Source organism: Abramis brama (assembly GCF_963993115.1).
Source record: "Abramis brama genome assembly, chromosome: 2".
Taxonomy (NCBI): Eukaryota; Metazoa; Chordata; class Actinopteri; order Cypriniformes; family Leuciscidae; genus Abramis; species Abramis brama.
Window position 1 is genome coordinate 31,476,030 of NC_139964.1, and position 24,229 is coordinate 31,500,258.

At 37.2% G+C, this 24,229-nt stretch overlaps 1 protein-coding gene across 4 annotated transcripts in view; it reads right to left on the minus strand.

Annotated features, from left to right (window-relative positions):
* bcl9 (BCL9 transcription coactivator) overlaps positions 1-24,229 on the minus strand; it is a 107,199-nt gene that overhangs the window by 15,950 nt on the left and 67,020 nt on the right. For 3 of the 4 annotated variants that reach the window (XM_084106927.1, XM_084106929.1, XM_084106926.1), the window contains one exon: positions 8,479-8,556. The gene's annotated coding sequence lies outside the window, so the exon portion shown is untranslated. Of the gene's footprint in view, positions 1-7,983; positions 8,049-8,478; positions 8,557-24,229 lie in introns of all 4 variants that reach the window. The other variant, XM_084106928.1, reaches the window with a different exon arrangement.

Below are 24,229 nucleotides of genomic sequence, written 5' to 3' on the forward strand. Positions count from 1 at the left end.
GAAGAGTCAGACCGAAGGGCACCAAAATACCGATTTGTTGAAAACAAGAAGTCACGTAACATCTCAGATGGAGGCGTGTGATAGACTGAAAACAGTTTGCTGGTGGATCTTGTAGTCTGCAGCAGAACATCATACCGAGAACACATTTACAGTAAAGAGAACCATCATGTTTTAAGAGCGAGTCTCAGTAACAGGACTGGAAAACTTAAAAATCCAACCAAAATGGATGGAACCAAGGATGGAAAATTGGAGGATTCCTTTGAAACATTCAGCAAAAGCCAGTCTCAGATGAAATCTGCAGATGTACTCTGATTTGAAGAGTTTGATTTGTTCATCTTGATTTAAGATTGGGGTCAGAGTATTTTTTTTTTTTCTAAAGAAAATGAATACTTCTATTCAGCAAGGATGCATTAATTTGATCAAAAGCAATAAAGACACTTATAAATGTTTTTTTTAAAAATCGGTTTCAATTCAATGCTGTTCTTTGAAACTTTCTATTCATAAAATAATTTTGAAAAAAAAATAAAATAAAAAATAATAATAATAATAATAAAATAAAATTCTGAAGTGACACTGAAGACTGGAGTAATGGCTGCTGAAAAGTTAGCTTTGCCATCATAAGAATGAATTACATTTTAAAATATATTAGAAACCCATGAAAGCAGGTATTTTAAGTTGTATATTTGATCACAAGAGAGATTACAGTGAAGAGAGAGAGAGAGAGAGAGAGAGAGAGAGAGAGAGAGAGATGAATGAGATGAATGAGAGAGAAAGCATGTAATATGTACCACCTCAAAAACTCAACAGATAACTGGCTAGTACAAATCTTTGTACTCCGCAATAACGTACAAAAATCACAGGAATGAGAATGATCGAGTTTGTCTTTCAGGGTGTGCTAGTGCTTCCATGTGTGAATGAGATTGTGTTAACACGTAGTGGCCTTCTGCAGTTACGCAAACGCTAGCTTTCATAAGATATGAGAACCCTCTCAAAAAGCTGCAATGTCAGACTGCGTTGTCATCCAGGAAATATTCAGGACCGCTTCCAAAACACTCAAATGATGCAAGCATCTCGCATATTCCCTCCCAGTTTAACAGTGAGGATTGAAAGACAGCACTAACTCAACCCTAAACTTAATGCTTTTATGAAGCTTCTCAGAAAAAAGGGCAAATGTTTATTATAATGCAGGTCAATTATTTATTTTAATGTATAATGTGTTTATTAAAATGTAGGTAAATTTCAAACAAACATTCCTAGTCGTAGTTTTTGCAATCCAGCTTAACATTCTTTAAACACTTAAAACAACAACATATGCCACTAATATGTAATATGATTTGATATCAGGGCTCTATAGTGTGAACATATTGTTTGCATTTGCAAGTTAAAATAATGTGTGTGAATGTGAAAAATTATTTGGGCACATCGGTGACACATGAATCATGATTAAAACTTAATATCATCAGAATAAAAACTCAATTAATTTAATGTTGCAAACTGTTTCACACTCTGGCTGCTTTTCATTCCTTTACATGTAAACGGATAAAGCAAGCATACATATATGCTGATGTGTTAACGCTTGTTATCGACTAATTAGAATGATTATAAAAGGAGGAGGAGGAGAAGTCACACTGCAGGACTGAGAGTCAAATCTTCTGACACTGCCAAAATTTCGTCGGAGGTAAAATACCATAATATTTTTGTAGATATTTAATAAACATGCAAAGTTCACATACTTGTTTCTCCGAAAAACAATTAAATGTGTGTTCGTGTCGGAATGTCTGTTTTTGTTTTGGTCTGTGATCCGCCCACTGCCAATTTACCCAAAAGTATTTCGACACCCTGGGTTGCCAGTTGGTGGAAAGCACAGAGTATTGCAGACATAAAGGCCAGCAAACAAAGTCAAACTGGGTCAGAGATCGTGGCTGCGTGTCCTCAATCTCCCACCCCGCATGAGCACAAAGTCTAAAGAGGGGGCGAGGGAAAAACACACCAATATTTAGAATTTGGACTGCAGTACCCATTTCAACCACTAGCTGTCAATATTACATACTGCACCTTTAAGAAACATTTCTTACTAATATTTGTGTGGAAACAGTCATCAGTGTGGGTTTATTCCTCTCCCCCAAATTATAGAGATGAATTTGGCCCCAGACTGAGAAAATCGCTATGCGCTATTTTTGATTGGCCATTGGGACAGTTTTGTTGCGCAGACCTGGCAACCCTGATAGTGATACTTTATTTTCAGGAGTCTTTGATGACAAGTTCAAAAGAACAGCACTTATTTCAAATATAATTTTTCATAGCATTATAAAATGTCTTTAATGCCACTTTTGATCAATTTAATGCATCCTTGCGGGATTAATTTCTTTAACAAAAACAAGCATAGAGCTCAGTTTGATATCGTAAAGTAAAAAGGAAACACAGTAAGAGAAATGAACACGTCAATTGAGGCAGCCATTTCAATTTTTTGTCATTTAAAGCGTGGTTTCCTTGCATGGCCCCTCTCTCTCCTCTTGAACCCACACTTGCATACTGACATTCTCAGATTTCACCGTTTGCCGTGTGAGAGGCCGGTGTGCTGCTCTAATGGCGTATAGCGGCAGCAGCATGGCCTTGACGTCAAGCGTTCTCCAGCCCGCCATAGACATTTCTCTTCATGCACGCACACCCACCAACACCGTTGCCAGGGCAACCCCAACCGACAGGCCCTGGATCTACAACAGCCTCAAAAACACACGCACACCCACCAATCTGCTTGAAGAATTATAACATGTGCACTTAAAGGTACAGACAGATATTGCACACAGTTTTACTATATTTCTAAATGTTTCTATAGGCTTACAAGAGACAGAGGATTTTTCTCCTAGAAATAGCATGCACTAACAAATACGCATATTTTTTCAAAATGCTAAATTATTTGATATGAAAAAAAAATCGGTCTATTTTGATTTTGAAAAAACCCGTTAAACTGAATGCCCGATTGTGAGTCTAAGAAACCTGGGACGAGGTTTGAACTCGAGGCAAGAAACGGGTGAAGAGAATGCATGTTGTGCATTCAAGCTCAGACTTTTCCACTTCCTTCTCCGAAATGGACAAACATTCCAGTATGCGCTTACACTTCCTGTCCAGCCTTGAGTGAGTGGGAACAAGAAAGAGGTGAAAACAGCAGCCAGTGCGATGAGATTTCCAGTTAATATCCAGCCATCTGGAATGGCGTGATGATATAAATCTAATATATAGAGAGGTCAAAACCACCAAAACATACCCTTTCAATGAGAAGAAAAATCACAGCTTCAACAATGCAGGCTGAAAATATTCACACTTTTAATATATCGTGCATAAAAAAAAATGATAAAATAAATGTTAACATTACAGTAATAAAGAAAAATTTAACTACATATTTTTTCCTATGCATTTATTAGCATATAACTTTGTATATAACAAACAAAATGTATAACATTGTACAGCCGTGCTCAAAAGTTTACATACCCCTTGCAGAATCAGCAAAATCTTAATTTCAACAAAATAAGATATACAAAATGCATGTTATTTTTTATTCGCTGATCCCCATTATTATAGATAAATGAGACCAAAGATCGCCCGTTAGATATACACAAGACGAATTATATCTCATGTTTAACCACTAGACTTGAGACATCAGAGCCAGCGGCAAACATCAGAAGGACTAGCCAAGGTAAAGCTGTTCCAGGCGGGGTACATGAGCGCTGAACGCCCGGTGATCGCCTGGATCTCACAACTCAAACGTCAGATAAAAATAGGCGCCATCTTTATAAAAAACCCACAGATTTGAGCTTTAAACAACTACATTCTCGCCTGAAAAATTGTTAAAACTACATTTCGTGACACAATAACAGTAGTATTTTTAAATTAAGCGGGTTTTCCCCTCTGCTATTGAAGCTTGCTGGTTGGTGCGAGATGCATTCTGGGATACCTGGCTGTCTCAAGACCGCACAAGTCACCTCTCGATGCATCCTCAGTATAAGGGGCGGATCAAAAACACATCCAGGGATTTGTACTGTGGACTTGGCTAGATGTGAACAATGAATTGGAACAGTACTTGGGCAGCGACTGATGATGTTTCACAAGTCCACAAGAACACAAGTACAAACAAGAAACAAATATTGAGAAACAGCCAGAAAGAAAGAAAGATAGATTCAAATGTATTGTGCAGTGCCACACAAGCAGATCAAGCCAGTTCGCTGTATATTTGCACAATCCATTACCGCAAAACTGGCACAGCAATATCAAGGCTACACGGCAAGGCGCTCGGGATGCGGCCGGCGGGCGGTTCTGCTACAGGGCATCATCAGGAACGCAAACAGGCAAATAGGAAAATAGCAGGAGGTGCGTCGTGCACACAGACAGCAGAGCTGGACGCCACAGAGCCGTGAGGCTTAAATGACTATATGAACTGTGTAATGGGCTGTTTACGGCAGAGGTCCTGCCACCCTTATTCAGTTAAAGCAAAGCTTCCTAAACTGCATTTGCATTTTGCATGGCTCAAGGGCTGTATGCTCCCACTTATAAATCATAAAGAGACTGTGCATGTGTGTAGGAGACGTGTGGGCCCGACCACTCGCGCGTGCGGCATCATGGTGAAAAGGATTTTTTATATTTTTCCACAGAGACAAAAAGAGCTGCAATAACCTTGAAAGCCATTGCCTTTGGGTGGAAAAAAATAAATAAACATGCACACACTTAAGTTGTCGTTTAATGCTAGCTGTGGTTTTCCGTACCAAAATCCTAGTCTTTACCAATATAGACGCCGTATGAAACTAGTATTATATTGCTATTAGACGGAGCTTCTGTTAATATAATAAAGACAGCTAAAGAGACAGCTAGCATGATTTAAGGCTAGATATAGCAGCCAGAACAAACAGTCGACATAAAATCCATCAATCTGAACCGTTCAGTGTTAGATGGTTACGGAGAAAGGTTTTCATTCCTTATAAAAACGGCCAGACATTTGCAAATCCCATTTATAATGCACAAATGATTAAGTCTAAACTGACCGTCTGCCTTGGCTTACTGCCTGCAGTGACAAAGACGCAAACAAGCAGATCTGCCAGTCAGTTGTAGATTATTGACTAACTGCAGGGCCGTCGCAGACTGAGCCATCCAGACATTCATGCATCGACAGACACTTTTACACAAAACAAATAGCAGTGCATTCAAACTATACATTGTATAGCGTAAATCGAACTCACGACCTTCGCATTGCTAGCTCAAGGCTCCAGCTACAGGTGTGTTTCAATGACTACGGTTACATGTGCACCACCAATAATGCATTTTTTTTAAATAATCAAATAAAGGACTTAAAGGGTAACTCTCGCCAAAATGCAACCTAGGGTCTTTTTGTTAATCTACCCGAGGCAAACTTTTGTTTAAAAGCATAATTAGAATGGAAACGCCAATTTTAAGTTTGACTGTATTTTCGTTTTAGGTTAAATGCCTTGTGAATGGGGCACTTTTATGATAGCATCAAAAATCGCTATTTTTAAAACACTAAGAAGGCTCGACACAACATGAAACTTTGCTCCAAGTATCACCAGGGGCTCTACACATGAATTCGGTTGCTTTTTGGCGAGAGTTACCCTTTAATTGCAGCGAGATGTTTACATGACACGAGCACTTCACTCCCGTTTACATGCCATTTTCGTAATTCTGATTATTCGCTAAGAAGTGTGGTTATTTTTACCGCCATTCTTCACAAACTCCCAATGCATAGCGCAAATGATGAACTCACAGTAGGTGTTTTAATCAACTTACATCAAATGCAAAACACATTGGATATTATTCGGCACCATGATGAACATAGCAATGCCAATGTAACGCTTCTCTGCGTGAAGATACAGAGCAGAGACACACAAACGCGTCCACCATAAACACAGCAGCAATGAACTGATAAGTGACTTCATGTAATTAGTCTATTTAGTCAGGCCTGCACCTGCAGATCTTTCTTCCAGCTGAGATCTGCTCGAACACACCTGACTGTAATTTATAAGTGATAAAGTGAACCAAAGACCCTGATTAGCTCTTTCAGGTGCGCATTTAATTACAGCCGTAGCTCAAGTCTGCAAGAACGCAGATCTTCAGCAGAAGGACCGAGCACCTCAGATCTATTTAAGGAATTTTAAAGAATCTAACAATATTAAAAAATAAAACAAACATAATTAAATGTAAAATTAGGAATGTCAACAGTACTGGTTGTAGAACTAACAAGCTCCACAATATCTGTAGTAGACAGAAAATAAATAAAAGAGAACAGCTCTTCGCTCGGTAACTTTAATAAAAATTTAAATACATAAGTCCTCTACAATCTAACATGAACAAAACTTTTAGCTTGTACTAATTTTAATTACAGGTCTCTTTCTCAGTCAAACCAATCAGTTTTAAATAATCAGTATTAAACAAATCCTTACTAAATGATTTACAGCCAATAAACATGCAATGAATAATTTAATTGTTACTTGAAGGCTACACTGCATTGTTTTATTGTTTAAAGAGGAATATGTTCATTTAGCATATAAGTTTTTGTGGTATCAAAATGATCAGAATCAATCAAATTTGCCCACAGCTATATAGCAAAACAAATGAAAGTGAGCACTAAACACAAATTACAGATCAAGTAATCCAATTTTACAACCATTAATTGCACTGCTAAAGTAAAGCTAAAGACAACTCCGTTCAATCACTTCAAGCTCAGTTCTTAGCAGTCCATACTGGGAGAGGGAAAAAAGGTTGAGATGTGTACTCTGTCATTCTTACAGATAAAGGGATTCATTGGTCATAAACCAGCATTATTAGCTAAAAGTTAATTAATTGGGGGTTTTCAATACATTGAGCTTTATTTCTCTCTAAATTGACTAGAGAAGAGACACTTACATTGTGAGGGGGGATGGGGCTTTATTATTATTTGCAAACTTCTTCAGAGCCAAACAAATAAATCCTGAACTATAATTATTGATTTTGGGAGCCATATTACGAGACCCAGAACTTTTTTTTCACAGAGAGGACCCATTCTATTACAGTATCCACCAAAGTTCATTTAGTGCCCAGATCCTTCTGAGGAATGCTATATGCTCCCACAGATTATACTGGAAAATGTACAAATGCCTAAACCAATAGGGGTCCATCTATTTGTTAAAAAAAAGTCCACCTGTGTGAATGAAGGTCATGAACAAAGGCTGTAATGATCACCAACATATCTTGAACCAGTTGAGGATGTGTGGTCCAAATATATCCCAACAAACTCCAAACCATCACTGGACATCAATTGTCCAGAACAGTTGCCAGTTGTAACATAAATAGGGTCAGTAATAAGAAATTAATAATTGTACAACACTTTACAATAAGGTTCATTAGTTAACTACATTAGTAAGCATGAACTAATAATGAACTGCACTTATACAGCATTTATTAATCTTTGTTAATGTCAACATTTACTAATACTTTATTAAAATCTTGTTAACATTAGTTAATGCACTGTGAACTAACATGAACAGTTGTATTTTTATTAACTAACATTAACAAAGATTAGCAAATACAGTAACAAATGCTCATGGTCTTAGTTAATACATTAACTAATGTTAACTAATGAACCTTATTGTAAAGTGTTACCAAATAATTTTATTCAACAAGGATACATTAATTTGATCAAAATTGAGAGTAAAGCCTAAGGATGTACCAAAATGAAAATTCTGGGTCAAAACCGAAAATTCAGGATGCACCAACAATAATCAATTTATTAATTAAATTAATTAAACTTATTTAATTATCATCACTCAAATAGCTTAAACTGAGTTGTACAAACATTTAAATTGCACATGCGGTAGTTTTTAGATCAAGAGTTTTTATATCAAAACGTGCCATTGTTTATTCAACATGTGTTTTGGTCACTGATTTAGAAACCGAAAATAGCTGTAGCCGAAATTTCGTTGCATCCCAAGTTATGACATTTACCATGTTATAAATGATCCATTTCATATAACTGTTGTCCTTTTAAACTTTCTATTCATCAAAGAATCCTAAAAAAAAAAAAATGTACAAATTATTATCATAGAAATGTAAAGCAGCAACACTGATATTAACATCGATAATAATAATTATTTACTGAGCAGCAAATAAAGAATAAAGAATGATTTCTGAACATTTATTGAAAATTCTGATTTGCCATCACAGGAATAAATTACACTTCAACAAATATTAAAAGCGGAAACTGTTTTTTTTTTTTTATTGTGATAATATTTCACAATACTACTGTTGTTACTATATTTCTGATCAAATAAGTGCAGCCATGTTGGGCATAAGAGACTTCTTTAAAGAACATTAAAAAAAAAAAATCATACAGACCCCAAACTCTTGAACGTGTATGAAACCCATAAATACATCACAGCTGTTGTTTGACATGGATGTGTTAACACAGACATGAAAATAAGATATGTAAGCTGCACTCACCATGTCCCTCTTTGTCACGATATAGCTGTGGCCATGACTGCACTGACTGCAACAGAACACCACCAACCGCACAACGATCTAAGAGAGAGAGAGAGAGAGAGAGAGAGAGAGAGAGAGAGAGAGAGAGACAGAGAATACACATTTATTAAACGCACTCAGAGGGCCAATGTTACACCGCTGAGGAAATGCTTTAAGAGGGAAGAGTAGTGTGTTAAAGACAAATCTGCAGAATGGACTGAGGTAATGGCTTGATTAATAATAGATGGGCGAACCAGATTTTGATTGAATGACACTTGTTTGAAATGTGTATCATTATAAAGAACCTTCAGAATTGCCAAGCTTGTCAAACACACTCACACACTCACACTATAAGCTGTAACATACCATCCATTATGAAGCCTGTGAAAGGATATATCAATCAAAATCACCATTTACTCACCCATGCCATTTAATACCTGTATGATTCCTTGTCTTAAATATGCAAAAGCAAGAATGACATTTGAAAGTGGATACCAAGAATTAGTATGAATAACCAAATTTTTTACTTTTTTCGTCATAAACTACTGCTCAAATGTATATGATCAGTAAGATTTTCTTCTTTTTAAAAGTAATAATTTTATTACATTTTAAAATAGTGTTGGCAAGATGCTGGAATTTCTAACTTTGATACGATACCTTGAAAAATATCGATATTCGATACCATGTGGAAAACCGCCATATAGGTAACTGCCCAAACAGATATTTTTATTATTATTTCTTTTCTTTTTTTAAATCATTTGGGTAATATTGTTGCAATAGCTTACACAGTGAGGCTTTATTTGAAACTTTGAACTAAATTTACAAAAAAAGACAAGTAAACAGTAATAAAATAAGAACAAAGTAAACGAATTGCAAAGAAAATAGCACAAATACAATAGAATTAATAGACTAAATAAAATAAACACGGCTTTAAGATTTTCATATGGGTCTAATAGTATTCAGGTAAGAAATAGCAGTGAGAAGCTTGTACATGACTTGGCTCCCCCACCACTCACTGCTTTAATAAAGCAGAAAACAACTCTTGTTAGAAACACCAGATCTGTGGCAAGAGGGGATTGTGAAATACAAATGGGGAGAACTGCCTTTGGACAGTCAGCTTTTTCAGTGAGAGCAGCTCACACATGGAACAGTTTGTCTACGTCTATCAGAGTCTGTGATTCATATTGGTCATTTAAAATTAAAATTAAAATCAGGGTTAAAAGACAATCAAGTGTGTGCCCATACTTTGTAGCTATTTCAAATCACCTGAAGCGTGCTTTGCCTTGTTTTATGTTTTGCTGTCCTTGTTTTAAAATGTACTTTATGCATTCTTATGAAATGTGGTCTACTGTATGTATAAGTATTGTTAATTTGTTTTAATGTATTTTATCTGACATTACTCCTGCCCAGGGATTACAGTTGAAAATTAGCCAAGTTGGCTAAACTGGCACATTGACAAATGTTTATTAATGTGCACTGTCCCTGTAACTCTAAACTGTATAAATAAACAAATAAAAATACTAATAATAATCAAAAGTAAAATAACACTGGATAGTTTTCACTGTAAAAATTAAATACAGATTAATACTTACCAATAAAGTTAACAAAAGTTATTCAGTCAAGAGTAGTGAGTGATTCTCTGTCTTTTGTTCTTTGATTAGCATGACGGACAGCAACAGGTATATTAGGCTGCCATGACTTGAGTTTATGCACGGATCCAATATACTGTTACATAACTGTTCACCTGAATATCCGCCAAGACTGGTATTTTAAAATCGTTTTGTGTGTATTTGACAGTTTAAGCACAATAAGCCACGAAAAATAACTCAATTTTGCACTCTCGAGCTGTTTGAGAGGCGGCTTTAGGTGCGCTCCACTTATATGGATCAGTGGTGCGGGTGCTTTTGGTGTGAGTGTGAAACCTGCGAGGATGATTAAAATGATGTGCAATACAAGCACTATTCAACCGGAGCGAATGAGACGAGTGAGTGAAAGGAGGCAGGTGTGTGTCAATTCGCCTTCAAAGAGAAGATGGAGCGAGAACACGCAGCTGGTGTGTATCAGTGTATCAGTACTGCAGAAAAGGAGTGTTGGAACCATTTCAGATATTTCAGTATCGATGCGTATCGAAATTAGGGATGCACCGAAACGAAAATTCTGGATGCACTTGGCTGAAACAAAAATTACCAATTTTTTTTAAATAATTACTAATTTCTTATTTTAATTTTTTTTGTTGTTGTTGGTATAACTGTATATTAGACTTCTTATTTTAATTACATTTTATTGAATCTGAATAAATAAATAAAAATACAAGACAATAAAATAACCACACTTTTATTTTAAGTACCACACCAAAATGGGAGAGAAAATATATTAAATATCAATATATTGGCCTATTCTTCATTCAGCCCTATGCAAAAGAATCAGATAGGCCCTAACTATTTATTTTTTGACCAATTATCAAAATAAAGTATAGTCCAAGTCAAGAAAGATCAGAGCATGTGAGAGGCTACAGGGGGGCGGATCAGTCAAGTCAAGTCACATTTATTTATATAGCGCTTTTTACAATACAGATTGTTTCAAAGCAGCTTTACAGTGATCACAGGCGATCTGACCAATCATAATGATGTGGCGTGAGAGAGGCGCGGCTTGTCGGACATAGCAACAGTAGCCTAACTAAAGGGGGCGGGTCTTTGCGGTCAATTTGAGCGACTTTGTTTTTCTGGTGAGCATGAGTGGTACAAAAAACAAAACAAAAAAACACCACACTAACATGTAAAGTCTTTGGAACAAGCACAAATACAGCAAAGTAGACATTTAAATGCATTGACCAGGTGAGGGGCTCTTCTATTCCAAGCGTGATGAAGTCTGCAAGCTTGTACCTTGCAGTTCGAGAGTAGGTGAATGAATAAAAGCGAAAGAGAAAGAGAAAGTGTGAATCTGTGTGGGTGTCCCCAAATATAATAAACTTAGAAATAAGACATGAAAGAACTTTATCAAAGGTTCCAAGCACTGGTAAAAACATGTCGCCCACAAACTAAGCTTCAAAGCCCACAATCAGACAAAGAGCAGAGAAATACAACGGTGTGAAGAAATGACGCATTGTTTTGTTTTAAAGTGACACTCTAAATCCCATCAGAAGCATCCTCATATAATGAGGTCACTTCCTACTCCAAACAGGAGCTGATCAACATCCAGTTTCCTCTTTCCCCAGAGTCGTTAAAAGAATCTTCCTGCATCTGGCCCATTGTCATTGCCAAGTCCAGTGAAGCCTGAGTTGATTATTATGACATTTTATTATTTGTACTACTATTAACTGGATAGTGGCAAAGGAGGGTGGTATTGTGAACTAAAGTTTCCTGCACGCTATTTGTTGAAGCATGTGCACGATTCAACAGGCATGGTGTTTTGGTTTAATAAATGTGAGCATCAATTTTAAAAAGGAATTTAGTTGGGTCAGCAGAATATTACACCAAATCAACTGTGCATCTCCACATGAGAACCATTTCTGTGCAGTTTCTAACAGTGAAAGTATTTCTTCTAATGTGACATCAATTGGCCATATCATCGGAGGAAGTCACATTCAGAACAAGCTCCAGTGTGATGTTGAGCCACTACCAGGGACCGAACAGCTGCAGAATCCAGATTATTCTATGGTCACCAGCACAGCACAGTGTGACTTCAATGTGTTTAAGGACAGAGAGTGTGAGAGACAGACGATGACATAATGTGACTGCAAAAGCAGGTTCTGTGTATAAGATAAACACATCAACGCAATGTTTCAATTTCTCCTACACATACAAACACAACCATTTAAACTTTCCAGACCAGGGGTTTACTCACTTATGTAGTTTCTAAATGTTGTTTTCTTCTGTGGAACACTGAACAAGACCCTTTTAAACAATGTTCAGGCAAAATGAATAAAATTATATAATAAAATAAAAAATAAATAAAATGAAAAATAATAAAATTAATTTAAAAAAATTAAATAGAATAAAAATAATAAAATTAAATAAAAATAATAAAATTAAATAAAATGAAAAAATTAATAAAATAAAATAAAAATAATGTAAAGAAAAATTCAAATAAAACATAAAATTAAATAAAAAATAAAAAGATTAAAAAAATAAATCCAGAGCATTTCCCTGCCTATGGCCCAAGATACTGCTCCAACATCCCTGTGTCCCTACATAGGAAAAGCAATTTGGAGATTGCATGGATGGAAACTAAAAATATATATATAAAAAAATAAATAAGTAAATAGCTGTACTGTGCAAAATGTCCAAAATCATCAAATAAAAATAGGAAAATAACTGTACTGTGCAAACTGTCCAAACACCTCAAGTACAGCAAGCTGTCAGCATGTCAAGTCCTGTCACTGAAACTTGTAAAAAAAAAAAAGGTCAACTATTCCCTAATAGAATAGTCAGTTTAGTAAGACAACTAGTTGTCCGTTGTGATCCGTTACCATTCACACCCACTATTATCGGTCTTCTAATGCTATACAATAGAAAACCAACAGACTAAAAGTTAACATTTCCGCTTCAGCATTTAATACATCATGAGAGTGAGTTATTAATGGAAGTTTTCATTATGGGTTGATTGCTCTTTTAAATCCACTATGAAAGCATAAACAACACTTATAACTTTTTAACAATCTCACAAAACATTAACGACCTTTCCTCGCCTTTCCTTGTTTCCTGTCAATCACATCAAGGCTTTTCTCATTCAGCATTTAAAAACATCCTTCAACCTGCCCGTGTCTACGCCCAGGGTTATGTTATAGTCAATCTTTATAACAGTTTTACAGTTATGTATTAAAGGCTTACAAAATTTGTATCCGCACCGAGATAGGTGACGGCAGACAAGCAAACAAGAGGTGCTAACAAAAGCCTCAACTGGGTGTCGTCATGAGTCTGTCAGATAATGTTGCCTCAAATTATAGGTTATTTTGTGTGCGAACACACATACACCCTGCCTTCAATCAGAGGACAGTGACGCAAGCAGACACGGAACGACTTAACCTTTTGCTGCACAGAGCTTTCACAATAGAATTCCACACATGCTCCAACAAACCAGTTTATGTGTTCAGGGAAGACTGGTGCAGAAACCTATAGGCTTCCCTCCTGCGGGAAGGCAACGATTCCGTCTCTGTCCAGAACTGTGGAACACAAATAAGCCTTGCTCTCACTGCCAATCTGAACCTGAGTGTACTGTACCTCTCTGGAAAAGCATTTAAGGCCAGCAGGGTTCAATCTAGAAAGCATAAAATGTACTGTATTCAAAGATAGGACTCACAAAACTCTTAGAATCACACTAAACGAATCTTCGTGCAATCAGTGTTTGGGATTGACAGCGATATTTCACTGATTCTTTAGGACTGGAGCAAATGCTCAAAAAATAAATGTGTCAGGAATAATGTTTTGCTGAATCGGTTCAGAGGATCACCTACTGAGTTGGTAAGATTTTTTTAATGTTTTTGAAAGAAGGCTTTTATGCTCGCCACGGCTTAACTTATTAGATCAAGAATACAGTAAAAACTGTAATATTGTGAAAAATTATTCCTGTAATGCAATTTATTCCTGTGATGTTAAATCTGAATTTTCAGCATCATTACTCCAGTCTTCAGTGTCACATGATCCTTCAGAAATCATTCTAACATGTTGATTTGCTGCTCAAAAAACATTTCTTCTTATCATCAATGAGGCGGTACTGTCCTATCGTCAGCCTGTGAGATCCCAATACACAATATTATCACACGTGCGGGGGATGCAATAGTCTACTAATTTGATTTAATTTACTTATTTATTCACTCATGTTATTATTTACTTCAGGACATTATTATTATCATCATCATTTTGCAAGCAAAGATGGATTTGAAGAAAAATGTCACGTCACGTAAATATTTCACCTAAAAGGAGAGCCCCTGGACATCACACATACATTTTGCAAGCTTTGCATCGGAGTTATGCCACTGAAGGGAGTCTCAAACCAGTCAATTATTCCCTTAACATGAAACTGAGCTTTTGGCATCTGATGCTGCATGGCACATTAATACTCTCAGACACAAGAGCTCAGTGCTGATAATGGTATATCAACCATCTTAATTTCTTGGCTTAATATTTCTCTTGTGGACCATACATTAATGACAGTGAAAAAAAAAATGAGAAGAATCAATATTTCTTGTTAAACAAGTTGTGTTTAAGTCTGTGTTTGAAGCTGCTTTTGATTTTCATCGATGACTATTTGTTTGGATCTAAAGAATGTTATTAGGCCTATATCATTTTAGTCAAAATATTATTAATAATTTGTAATTGTAGTTTCATTAAAATGATTTGTTAATGTGCTATGGAAACAACACAAAATGCTGACAAACAACAATGCCGTTTTCGCCTTGAAATAAACAACTGTATAAGAATTATGTGCTCTTTTATAACAAGCACTCTTGACAATTTGTGAATATATAACCTTGCAATTCTATTTTGATGTAGTTTTTTAGTCGTTTTAAAAACATTGAGGAGTCCTCAATCCTCATACGCGAGAGTCAGTGTTGCAAGTGTGTTTATGCAGTGATTTTGTTAAGAACTTAGCAAAGGCAAATTAATTGTAGTTACTAATATTAATTTGACAATACTAGCCTGATAACAACAACAAAATACATTAATTGGAAAACGAGCCAATTATTACCTGATATTGTCAAAGGCATCAGCCATCGGTGATATCTCTGACTATCGTCGATACACTCGTCTATCGGCACAACACTTAATTGGGCTGCTTAATCTTTTTGTATAAACCGATGCTTTTTTAGGATTATTTGATGAATAGAAAGTAAAAAAAAAAAAAAATTACAATAAAAAATAACACTGAAGACATTTTATGATTTATATTTATTCAATTCGTCCTTAAGCCAAACATTTTGCTGCTTCCATTTTCTCACAAAATGTGCTTTTCCTTTTTTATCACTCAATCAATACGAGTCAACACAGTCAAAATATTCATTCATTCATTTTTTTAATGAATAAATTGAGACTATGATGGTTTCAACAAAATATTTAACGCATCACAAGGCCTTGGCTAATAACTGCCCACTCAGCTGATTTTTATTTATTACATACAATACATATTCAGAATCTAAAACAGAACATGTACAAATAAAAAATTCAATTTAAGATTATAGTTCCCGCAAAAATCTAGATTTTGTCATCATTTACTTATTCCAAACCTGTATGTTTTTATCTCGTATGAAACACAGATCATATGGTAAAAATGTCCAAACAATTTTTTCCATACAATAAATGTGATTGTTGACAAAGGAGTTCTCTTGCCCCCTTCCAGTTGCATGGCAAAACAGCAGATTGGATATTATTTATGGATATATTCTTTTGTTTTCTACGCAAGAAACAAAAGTTTAGAATGTAATGAGCATTAAACTCCTCATTTATTCACCTTTAACGGTTATTGGTCAATTGACTTTAATTGGCCAAACAATAGACTAATATATTGACCAAACCGATTCATTGGCTATCACAACAAGAAAGCGATCAAGGAAATCAAGAAGCAAAGAGACCTCATCCAAATCAAGAGTTTCAGTAGCCGTGTTTCCATTACAGATTTGCGCAGTCATTGCGCACTGGCCATTTTGTTTTACTGGGAGACATAGGCGAGCATTCCAAGCATTAATGGCAAGAAAAGCCTCTTATACTTGTGAGCGGCACGTATGAGGTGTTTCTGGGTGTTTATCCCTCATATTCTTTGTGGTTTAGAATCCAGTATTCCCGTAATTCTTTTGTCTTTTATGAATTTAATGAACAACTCGGTCTTGTCTTCTGTCCAAACATACCGCACCATCTACGTCAGGTGACCTGTAAATGCGCAAAAACTGTTTCCATTGTAGTTTTGCGAAATATTCCTTTCACAAACTGCCTGAAAAACCACCTCATGAGAGCGTAAAAACATTTTTGCGATACATGGGAGTTTTTGCGAAATTGGCGTGTTTCCATTGGGCGTATTTTTAATTCGCAATTTCAATTTGCGCAATTTGAAGGGTAATGGAAACATGGCTACTGATGTTAAGATCAAACTGTGGTATTTCTCATCTTAAAAAAGGACAGATATCCTTCTAACACCAGGATTTCCCAAACATAACATAACGTAACTCAACGAAGGTCCCCAAACTGTTCACAGACAATGCAAACATGTATTTATGGATGTATTCTACCATTTTGCTTTCTGCTTTATTATTTTTCAATCTAACTCAAAAGGATCCAGCCTGAAAAACATTGACCATTTCTATCAGGCGTGTGTCTGTTTCCTCCACAGCACCTGAACATATTCCAAACGCATTAGCCGTAAACTGTGCAGGCCTGGGCTAAACCCAGCGAACTTAAACAGTAGACAAATGTTCAGTGCCTCTTTCCCTTCTCCTCCTCATTCTCTCTAAATGCAGCGCTGCACTCTTGGCCGTGTACGTTCCTTTGTTCAGTGGAGTGTCTGTGTCTGTCTAGTGAAGTGAGCTCTCCTGATCTGAGACCACCGCTGGCATGGATCACACTCGCTCCTGTGTGTATGTGTGTGTCTATGGTAGAAGGCTCTCCTGCTTGTCTACCAGAGTTGGCATGGCGTTCCTGCTCCCTAAATGCAAGACTAAACTTCTGTTTCTGTGTGTGTGTGTGTGTGTGTGTGTGTGTGTGTGTGTGTGTGTGTGTGTGTGTGTGTGTGTGTGTGTGTGTGTGTGTGTTGTTGGCATAGTGCTGCAGGCTTCTACAGGCCGCCAAAGGCCTGGCGCCATGGTGACATGATGTCAGACGACCAGCTGGTGAGAAGGGTGATGTGCACTGGCACGTAAGTGTGTGCACGTGCATGCATGCATTCACACACAACTGGAGAAAACGAGCATGCTCACTCACACTCACACTCACACACACACACACTACAATACTTAGTAATACACAAAGTACAGATGGCCACTACACATTTTCAAAATCGACTCAGTGCTTGAAAGACTAGTCAACTAATCGTCTTAAGAAAGCCCTGAATAGATTTTCATTTAGAACTCCATGTACTAAATCACTAAAAAACTGAAATAAAAATGAATAAAAACTAGACTTTTTTTTTATTTTTCTAAATAATAAAAAAAATGGCAAAAAATTACTAAAACGGACAATTATAGTAGTGGTATCTCAGTGATATTTAACACGGGCACTACAATTCTAGTCTATATCTATATGCTAAAAATTATATGACATGACACTAAAAACAAAACAAAAAAGCCTAAAAAATAAAATCAAACTTCAAGTTAATTTAGGCATTGCAACATTACAACGTGCAGTTAAAATTAATTTATTTAATTAATATTTAATTAAAATTATTTGTTTTATGCTATGTAAGTAAAGCTATTTCCATGGCAAGAACAGGGTAAAAATTGGCTAAATAAATAAAGAAGATACTATCCCTTATCTAAAGAAGAATAAATAAAAGAATCTAAAGAAGATACTTTCCCTTATCACAAAAATAATAAATAATTGTACAGAGAAAGACAAAACTTTCTGGAAAAAGTTTCATGATGATATTACAAGCTGTACAAGTAGCATAAAACAACACAAAAGATGATATTTTAATAAATGTGTTGTTTTTTTGGACCCCAATTATTTTTATTGTACAGACAAAAAACCAACCAAACAAAAAACAAACAAAAAAGTTAATGGGAACTGACTAATTCTTTTGAGTTCGCAGAAGAAAAATGTTTCATTTTCATTTTTGGGTGAACTATCCCTTTAAAAGGTACAACATGTACGATTTTTGTAATAAAATATCCAAAAATCACTTGCACAGTGTGATATATTTCCTGCAGTTGTGTACTTACAATATCCCAAAAGTTACCAAAGATTTTTAATTTCAGAAAAATTCCAATTTTAAATAATGGCTCGTCCCTGGTCATTGTCGCCTGTCAATGACGTAATATCCGCGTTATCCCTGGTTTCCGCTCGTACTACCATAGTAACCATGGCGACAGACGTAGACGACTGCATAACGTCTAGTGGCATGCTCACGCTGTTGTTTCGTTCAAAAAGTACCATGGCAAGCAGACTTTGGGACAAAAGGAGAACTAAAACAAGGATCAATATCAGCGTGGCGTTTTCGAGATGCCGAGAGCTCCATTTTGCTCCACGATACTGCCATTTTTGGCGGATCGGGTATCTGTCAGACAAGGCCGATCCAAATCCGATATTGTGCGTATACTATTCAGTGTTATTGTTAAGCCCCACAAAAGGCACACAAACATTATAAAGCACCATAAGTTTTCGTGCACAATATTATAAGTGTTCTGAAGCCATTATATAGTATAATGCGAGATATAAATTAATATTTAAGTCGTTAAATTCAAGATCACGTAAACGTTTCCCTCAGCTGCGCTGTCAGTCATTCTCCATTAAGCAGTCAAACAGCGCGTCGCGTTCGGTTACGACAGTTAACACGATGAAACTCTCTCCAAGATGATTCAATGTTACTATTATTATATTTGATCTGTAGATAAAGGTCTATGGTTTCGCATAAAACAACTTTATCTTGCTGGACTTTATTGCTGTACATTAATCATGTTACTTTCTACCATGGGCGTCTGAAGAAAAAAAAAAGTGGGTGGGTCCTCCCCCAGAAAAATGTTACTGGAGTAAATACCATTTCATGTAGGCTATTCTGGTGCCTTTTAATTAAAACTAAACTCCACTTCACGTCGGGCGGTTCTTTGCCTCCAAGTCGTGCATTAAATGCACAGCTATCCATGGATTATCCCGCTAATACCAAGGTCATCTGCCAGCAATGACAATTTAAAGCTGTTATTGATGTTTGCAACGCAATATTTGACTGGAAAGGTACAACGGGCGGTTACTTTCGTCGTTGAGAAATATAATGTAGCGATTCAGCGGAGTTTAATTTATTAGGGAATTCTCTAATAATAGGATTTGAATGACAGCACTATGAAAAGACAAATGCGCTGAATCAGAGACGGTAAAAGTAAGTGGGTCCAATATCATTGGTCTTAAAAAGTGGGTGGGTCTTGTCCCACCCATATACAATGGTTCCGACGCCCATGCTTTCTACGGGTGTCTGTTAGATCACAACACTGGAGTAACGTTAAAGTCAGGTACTATTTGTTCTTCACGCGCACAGTAACTGAAATTTAAAACTGTTAAAAGAAAATGCTGAATAGACTATTGCATAGATAGATACTGTATAATACACTACACATCAATATGTATTTTCTTTGTGCTTTAAACTTTTCAATGCGGACTCGACGCGCTGCGACTCGTGTTGCTTCAAGCGCATCATTCTGCGCTCGGGATGCGCATAAGCGCCTTGTGCCGCACTGTATTGGAGCCTTTCATATCATAATACAGGGACGCAATGAAACATTATCAATAGCCGTTCTTGTTCTGTCCTATCTATTATGTTGCTACCTCATTAAACAGCTGTACTATACATCAGGGTTCCCACTCTTTTCTTGAAATGATTTTCCAGGACTTTTCCAGGACATTTTCAAGACTTTTTCAGCTGCTACAGTGCGAGTCAAGTTATCACAACTAGCTGGGCGATATACCGATATTATCATATCGAGATATATTTTGAAACAGATGTGATATTGTACCTATACCGTTATATCTGTATTATAGTTGTGCAAAGATTGTTGTCTTTCACAATGCCACCTGCTTTCCTCTACTTGCAATGCCACACTACTAAAACAGAAGTTATTCTCTACTTTAGTTCATACACTGGTATTTTACTTGCTGATATCAGTGCACATTTGCCACAGAACTCACAAGACCGTAGTTTAGAGGGGCAAGTCCTACCAGCGTACATACTTGCCAACCTTGAGGGGGGGGGTGTCGTCATGGCCCGCCAAAAAGGGGTGTGGCTAGCCTATAAAACCCCCTCGCACAGGTTGCACAAGTGATTTCAGTCGACTAGAAGCGAAACCAAGTGCAGCACAAGCACGGCAGGCTACGCAACACTCGTTCCCTCTCTAGAGAGAACCGAGGTTACGTTAGTAACCGAGTGTCGTTCTCTTACGAGAGTACTCTCGTGTTGCGTAAGTTTAGCTTACGCTACGGGAAAACTCCTTTTCTCGAGAATACTGATATAACATACTGCATATTTTCTCTTTTTATTCGCCATGGTCTCTTCTTTCTTCCTTTTCCCCTTCCTCTTCTGCTTCTTTTTCCGTTCTGATTGCCGCGCTTGACTTCGAGGTGTAACCTTTATTATTGTTCGGTCTGAAACGGCGCCCAGTGACGGATAGTGTAGCAATATTGTTGTCCGGGTGGAAATCGGGAGAAATTCGGGAGAAAGGTCGGTCCGGGAGATTTTCGGGAGGGGCTTTGAAATTCGGGAGTCTCCCGGAAAAATCGGGAGGGTTGGCATGTATGCCAGCGTACTGAGATGTCAAATTGCGTACTTGCTACGCAAAATGCGTACATATTGGCAGGTTTGTGTCACGTGGGGCGCTGTGCTGGCTACATGCAGAAATGAAAGCAGACAGCTCCAGCCCAATATTACCAGAGCCTGTCTACGGAGAGCTTTGGCACTTCCTATTAGCCCCATTGTATCAATATTAACCAACTGCAGAACCGCAGAACCATACGTCATAGCAGTGTGAGGACGACAGCGCCAGCCTAACAGTCTGATGCCGGAAGTGGGCGGGGTAAAAACATCTAAGGGGTGGAGATGGGTAGGTTTAGGGGTGGGTTTAGCGGTCAGGGGGTGGAGATGGGTAGGTTTAGGGGTCAGGGGGTGGAGATGGGTAGGTTTAGGTATGGTATATGCAAGGTGGCTATGTATGGTATGCGGTTCCGGCATCAGACTGTTAGGCTGGCGCTGTCATCCTCACACTGCTATGACGTATGGTTCTGCGGTTCTGGTTGCAGTTCCATTAGAATTCCACTGGAGGTAATCGCGGGCGAGTGCAGACTGAATGGGAGTCAATGGGGCTAGACGGCTAAATTTGTCTCCCTCACCCGATTGCCATTGAGAAATCTCAGATTTTATTGTAGGTTTTGCAAGTTCAACATGGGTTATAGGTCGAAAAATTGAATGAACGAGTACTTATGTCCTTTTGATTTCTTACAGGTTGAGTTGTTGTTGCCCATAACACGCTAGCATTCTGCTAATGAACACTGATTGGTCAGTGAAGGACTGATTACAACCAGAGATACTGCTTGATGGCATCGTGGCATCCGAAGCGGGACCAGAAACAAAACAAAAACTCTTCTAGCACGTGTGTTTACCTGTGTCAGCTGTGTTGTCGATGCCTCGAGAGAAAAGAAGGTGCAGAGCGCGAACTCACCAGAGTGAGTGAAGGATTGCCGTGAAGCAGTATCTCTGGTCGTACGATGTGTATGACGTTATTGACATTTTAAAAGACTTTTTAAAGCAAATAAGTGAATATACAGCCATTCGTCTACATTTGAAATAACGAACTTGAGCGCGCAAAAGACGCGATATGTGAACAGGCCCTTAGACATTCTCTGATATTACCCGTTGAAGGCAGCTGAAAACAGACATACATGCGTAAAATGTTTAACCCGTTTCATCCACAAGGAGGGAAAATTATTTTCCAGGACAACGCAAACGTTTCCAGGACATTTTACTTTTTTTCCCATTTTCCATGTGTTTTCCAGGACTGGAAAATTAGTCTTTCATTTTCCAGGTTTTCCAGGTTTTCCAGGACGCGTTGGAACCCTGTACATTTAAAAAATGTCTCAATTTTATTGTAGGCTATAAAATAATTTATATTTTTGATTTTTGTTGTTGTTTTTCATGAATGTATTTTACAACAATACAAAGAGCAATGTGTAAAGTTTTACCAGATTTAGTGTTACACTTATTGTCTCTAATTTGTTCCCCACTAAACATGTTTTTTCACAAAATGTTCAAATTTTATACAATTATTGTGCACTCGTGATTTTTCTAGACTAAATTTTACTGCTGAATTATCCACTAATCTAGTTTATAATAGCATTTATGTCAGATTATGATCATATATTTTTTGTTGTTGTTTTTCTTTTTTTCAGTTCTTATTATCAGTTCAACAAAGAGTTATAGAAATTCTACTTGATTAAAAAAAAACTGCGCTGGTATCGGTACGGATCGGTATCGGCCGATACTCAGAATTTTTGGGATCGGATCGGATCGGTTCTAAAAAAATGGTATCGTTGCATCCCTACTTGTGTGTGGCGCTGATATCTGTCTCTCATTAGCAATCGCAACCTGCTTCATACCACAGTCATGTTAAAAACATCAATGTATTCACTCATCCATAAACATTATTAGATCCATTGGCATGACGACAAGTTCCATAATTCCGCTTATGCATCATCAACCTACGCCTCTGTTATTGTAAGAGGTTAGTGAAACCTAGCGGCGAAAAAAAAATTACATATTGTAGCTTTAACTATTTGATCATCATGACCCATGCTTAACCATGCTTAACTTCACATTAACTAGCAAAAAAACATGTGTAATTTGCAAATCTGTTTCATATAGATTCCAAAATTTCAGGACACACACAAAAACACAGACAGACATCCAACAAAATGACACTGTCAAATTCGGGTCCATTTAGCAGGCTGGCACACAGACCCCCCACATTCACTTAAGAACTGGCACACAGATGCTCAGGCCCAAACTGCTCTTGGCTCGGTGGGTGTAAGCTGGCACAGCTGGACCTCTCCATATCCCACAGAGGCTGCAACTATGAACACATACACCATAAATGACACAGCTTTAGGTCAGCAGTACCCAATAATTGGCAAAGGCAAATTAGAAACCTTCTTTTAACACCTTTCCAATGTAGACTCAAGTATGGCCAATATGGTAAGCATGGCATCATGCAATGATGCAGTGGATGGCAAATGCTGAAGACACTGGAGAGCTTACTCAAAACCAGTTCAGCATTCATAAAATAAAATAAAAATTTAAAACAAGGAGATTTTGATTTTTTCAAATTGGTTAAAACTAGTTAAATTCTTAAACACTTTCACACTGTATTTGCAGTAGGCTTGCTGTGGTAGTCGGTGTCATGGTGTTTTTTTATAGAAATAAAAACCATTTAGTTGAAACCGAACAGTTGGACAACAGACGCTAGTCACGCAGGCTACAATTATAAACTGAAAGGGCCTGCTCTGCTCCATACAGCACGCCTTGCAGAGTCGCAGCACAGCGCAGCAGGAGTTAAGATTTCACTTATCACGTGAGATGAGTAAGAACACAAATGAAAAGATGATGGCGAAGGATTTTGTGCGCAATAGATACTGGTCGTCATTGACAAATATCTTGTAAAATGTGCGGACAGTACCAGCACTCCCTATATACAAAGTACGAGAGTGTGATCGTGAATTCGTGAAGCGAAAGTGAAAAGCGAGACACTACAACACTACATGAATTCGGACACTACATTCATAAGCATTAGGTCACTGCCATTTACAACTCCTCTACCGTGGCCTCATGGGATAGTAAAGTGTCCATTGAATGCACAGTCCAGAATCTTGAAGTAGTAGGATATCCGGGTACATTTCACCTACCGATTTTTCAAATTATTTTTTTAAAGAAAAGAAAAAAAATCATTTTGAATTAATGATTCATTGACTCACTCATAGAGACTTCACTTGTTCAATTACTGCATGAATCAGCATTTCTGAATGAATCTCTTGAATGAACGATTCAATGACACATTTTTAAC